Raw genomic sequence first — 5,000 nt, 5'->3', positions numbered from 1 at the left:
CCTAACCCATCTCTATTAGGAAGATATCGGCGAAAGTTTTTTCACCAAGGGAAGATCTTGATTTTATCATGTCCCTTCTACAATTAATATGTTATTAACCATACGTGATCAACAAACGCAACTTACATCATTGCAAACGTTATTCTGTGCACTATACATCTACATATTCAATGCTATCATGTCATGCAAGGTCATTGCATAATCTAGCGAAAAGCGGAGTGGAGGGTATATGCTTGCTTGAGCCAGCATGAAGTAGATGTAGCCTACTGAACTTGAACATAGCTGAGCACTGTTATAGCTGGTGCTGTTCCATGGCAGATGGATATGATATGAAGACTCTTGTGACATGGACAATGTGTGTGGATGTGTTGATGTTTTCTAATAATAAACATTGAGAAACACAAATTCAGTGTCAAATTTAAATAATTTATTTGAATAACATAAAACCCCAGGAATAACGCCGGTTATTTCGTAAATCACAGTAATAATAACAGTAAATCTTCGTCCGAAGACATTGCTAGTGAAAGAGGCTTTGTATTCTTCTTACTTTCAGCAGGATTTATCATCTTCTTACTTGCAGCAGCGCTAGTAGCAGACACGTCAGCACACGTTTGTCGCGCACAAGTGACACGTCACAAGTCGCGGTTACATGCTCCTCATGCGTGAGTCCCACGTTAGTAGTCATGCGTCAGTCCTACGCTATTCTTTCGTTAAGTCACACGCCAGATGTGTCCACCTCGCCCTAGAACGCTCGAAATTGAACGATTAGAAAGTTCAGAGAACGTTGACCAGAACGTTATGGTGTGACGGGGCCTTTAGCTATGAAGCTAATCATTAACCCATCATCATCATCATCATCATCATCATCATCATCATCACTGCCCTCCCCCCCCCCTCTTTCCTTTCTCTCCCCTCTTCCCCAATGTTTCACCTTCCTTGTATTTCTGACCCGACACAGGACTACATTGTGTGTTATTAAATATATATATAGATAGGACTACATTTTTTGTTATTAAAGAACCTATAGATAGGGCTATATTGTGTGTAATTAAAGAATATATGGATAGGGCTTTATTGTGTATTATAAAAGAATACGTAGATATAACTATATTCAATGTTATTAAAGAATGTATAGATCAGACTATATTGAATGTTAGGAAATAGTATATAGGAAGGTCCATGTTGTATGTATGCTACCTCTTATTGTACACTCACCCATATGTATACCGGTATGTTCTCTACATCATGTGCTGTTTAAGACTGGAGTGATCTGTTGTATTTCTACTGCCTTTATACAGTGATATACTTTGGTTAAGAGATTGTGCATAAACTATTATTACATAAATACTTTTTTTTTTTTTTCTTACCTCAGTCTAGTGTTCCAGCTATGGGAGTGAAGTTGTGGTTTCTCTGCTTCTAAGAATCTTAACACACCAAACACACACAGGCTGTTTCTCCTGCAGACTGGACACTCCTGCTGTAGACCAGCTTTACACACACTGTGACTACATGACAGGAGAAATGGATCCCTGAGTGTTTCAGCGTAAACTGGAGAACTCCTCTTCAGAGAGCTACGGAGGCCATTTTCTCTCCCAGTAACGGTCCCTCGTCTGAAATGTCACTTTCACAGTTTTACTTTCCCATTTAGTGGTGCAAGAAGTGCGGAGTCTCTGGATTAGTCCTTTTCCTCTCAGTCCCCTGCCTGATGTCAGCTGTAGCTCCGTTAATCAGCTGTGTTCTCCTGCAGATATCTCAACTGTCCTGTCACCTCTATAAAAAGTTTCCTCGGCGAAGTGTGTCGATCTGTGGTCATACGTCTGGGGGAGGAATTTTCTAGAGGAACCTGGTTGGTTATCACGTCCCATGACCGAATTTGATTGACACTTAAATGGCCAATCTCATGCAGAGTCCTCTCACTGGCTGCCGCTGTTGGTTGCCGCGATCTCCGTATTACGAGTTCAGTAAAACACCGCAATGTCTCCATGGCTAACCCGGAGTTTCAAGTGTACAAATAAATATAGTAAGCAAACTCAAAGCAAAAACAACTCGTATTATTGTGGGAGCGAGACTATTTGGGTGAGAGTGAGGGGACTGGGAGCGAGCTGCAAGCTGTGCAGAAAGAGAGAGAACACGCAGAGAGACGAGTGGTGGAAACAAACAGTGAACTGACGAGGATGAATAACTTTTTTTAAACCGCTGAGTTGTAAGCTACTGCATTTCGCCCTCCTGTCCTGCAACATACATTTACATGTCCAAAACGAACCAAAACACGTCTCTCACTCTCACACACGTAATTCCTCTCCAACGTAGTGATATTATTATCTGTGTAACAATAGTATATTGTGTCCGCACGGACCGGTTTGAATGTGGCACCTGAAGTGAGCGTGATCTGTGATTTGATTTCAGCAAATGTGTGTGAATGGTAACAAGGAATATCACTCCAGTTAAATTGTGAAGAGGATTCGTTTTTCACAGTAACAGTAATGAGTTCTGTCATTCAGAGATGATTTGTATTGTGCGCATTTTTGACAGTTCATTAAGAGCCAAACAGCTTAAGAAAAAGCACGGACCTGTTTGAAAGTGCGAGTTGGACGTGAGATGCACGTAGGTTGTACAGTATGTGAGAGACGTGTCAGTAAGTTAATAAAGCGTTGGGCTGTTATAAAGTTTTTTTGTAGTTTCTTTATGCAAATAGGAGCAGAATAAAACAATTAGTTAAGAATCCACTGAACATTCTATCTCTGTAGCACAGAATAAGTAGCCTACTGTATGTTAGTGACGTGCGGTGATGTCAGGAAGAGGGTAGGCACTGAGTTATGAAAGCCAGATTACCTAATTTATTGTTTAGGCTAATAGGCTACATCAAAACAGTACGCACAAGCGCGGCACACACGCACGGTCGATATCAAGAAATTTCCAATCAGGATGACACATCATCGCACTCGCACACACGCACGCACACACACCAGTTAATGTCCAGCATCAGAATGCAACCATCCTTAATTATTGCACAGCGGAAATTATGTTTGTCAGTCAGCAACAATGAGAACACACACTGCTCAATTGAATATCAAGGCAAATGGCTTGCAGTCGGCATTAATTCAACCACACTTATCAATTCAAAATTAAGCCCAAAATAGTTTCTGACTCACCAATCGGTATATTATTTGTATATAAAATCCATCCGCCGCTCTTTCCTCGTGAAGACGTCGATCACAGCGTTGTAAAACTCCTCTTTACGGGCCTTCAGTTTGCATAGTCTCTGGCTCTCAATTGATAGAATGGCAAGGGCTGAAAGACGCAGTAGTTCATGTAAGGTTGGCGAAGGCCTCCCTCTTGCTAGTAACTCATGTTTTCCATTAAAATCGAGCTTGGATACATTTCTCAGTTCTATGATATCGGCAAATACCGCTGCTGTCATTTTGACTTTGAATTTCGCGGGGATTACGTTTAGCTGGTGTAATGACGTCAGCTGCGCAAATGTCCAGCAATATCTCGATTTGAATTGGTCCATGTTTGATACGTAACGTAGATGATTACTGGCATAACATATTTACGTGCAAAGGCACAGCAGAGTTGTGCTTTTCGACGTACATGTTAAAGAATACAGGGTCGAAGTGCGCATGCGCAACATGAGTTTTCCGTTGTCGTCCGCAATGAATGGACAGTAAAAGCACTGCTTATTCTACCATTTCTTTGGATTTTATTATGCGTCACTGCTACATTTGTCGTCGTAACGTCTAAACAATTGAAATAACACACATATTGCATATATAAATCACAAGAATAATCAGTAAAAATACAAATACAAGTTTATTAAATACAATTATTTAATAAACATTTTTACGTTTGAATTTTGGCAGGGTAGGCAGTGCCTTATAATTAAGCATTTAAGTGTGTGTGTGTGTGCATTATAATGAAGCATTTAAGTGTGTGTGTGTATAGACTCTGTGGGGATGCTCTAACACTGTGTGTGTGTGTGTGTGTGTGTGTGTGTGTGTGTGTGTGTGTGTAGACTCTGTAGGGTGTGTGGACCCAGAGGAGTGTGTGAAGGTGTGTGGCGCTGAAGTAGGGTGCTCTAACATCGCCTTCCCCAAGCTGGTGATCGAGCTCATGCCAAGCGGTAAGTGTGTGTGCAAAAGTGTGTGTGTGTAGGAGTGTGTGTGTTTGAGTGTGTGTGTTTGAGTGTGTGTGTAGGAGTGTGTGTGTGTGTGTGTGTGTGTAGGGAGTGTGTGTGTGTGTGTGTGTGTGTGTGTGTAGGAGTGTGTGTGTGTGTGTGTGTGTGTGTGTGTGTGTGTGTGTGTAGGAGTATGTGTGTTGGAGTGTGTGTGTGTGTGTGTAGGTGTGTGTGTGTGCAGGAGTGTGTGTGTAGGAGTATGTGTGCAGGAGTGTAGGAGTCCACAAGACCTCCAGGCTGTCCTGGATGCTGCTGTGAAGGCTCACACACTCCACAAGACCTCCAGACTGTCCTGGATGCAGCTGTGAAGGCTCACACACTCCACAAGACCTCCAGGCTGTCCTGGCTGTCCTGGCTGTGAAGACTCACAGCAGGATGGGGTTGACCATCAACAGAGGTAGTCTGTCAGTGGAGCACCAACATCCCATCCACGCCACCCATCTTCAACATCACTGATAAGAAACTGTCTGTAGTACCATCATTCAGATACTCTGAGGACAACAACATCGACAATGAGGTCCAGAACAGAATCAATCAAGCATCAGCTGCCTTTGGGAGACTCAGGCGCCGGGTCTATTCAAAACAAGAACTTATATCTCCATCCAAAAATCTCTGTGTATCAAGCAGTTTGCATCACCACCCTCCTCTACAGTTGTGAAGCATGGGTCACTTACAGCCGCCATGTGAAGTCCCTGGAGCATTTTCACATCCGCTGTCTCCAGCGAATGCTAGGAATCACTTGGCGTGACCGAGTGCCACACACTGAGATCCTCAGAAGAGCAGGCTGTAAGAGCATTGAGGCCACCATCACCCACTACCAGCT

General features: G+C 42.8%; 1 protein-coding gene across 1 annotated transcript in view; it reads right to left on the bottom strand.

Annotated features, from left to right (window-relative positions):
- LOC122128948 (butyrophilin subfamily 2 member A2-like) overlaps nt 1-2,557 on the bottom strand; it is a 5,601-nt gene extending 3,044 nt beyond the window's left edge. Inside the window, exon 1 of the mRNA XM_042704007.1 lies at nt 1,368-2,557. The gene's annotated coding sequence lies outside the window, so the exon portion shown is untranslated. The remainder of the gene's footprint in view (nt 1-1,367) is intronic.
- Nucleotides 2,558-5,000: the final 2,443 nt, after the last annotated feature.

The sequence above is a fragment of the Clupea harengus genome, unplaced genomic scaffold, assembly GCF_900700415.2.
Source record: "Clupea harengus unplaced genomic scaffold, Ch_v2.0.2, whole genome shotgun sequence".
NCBI lineage: Eukaryota > Metazoa > Chordata > Actinopteri > Clupeiformes > Clupeidae > Clupea > Clupea harengus.
Note: the sequence above shows the minus strand (reverse complement) of the source record. Positions and strands in the feature narration are given on the sequence as shown.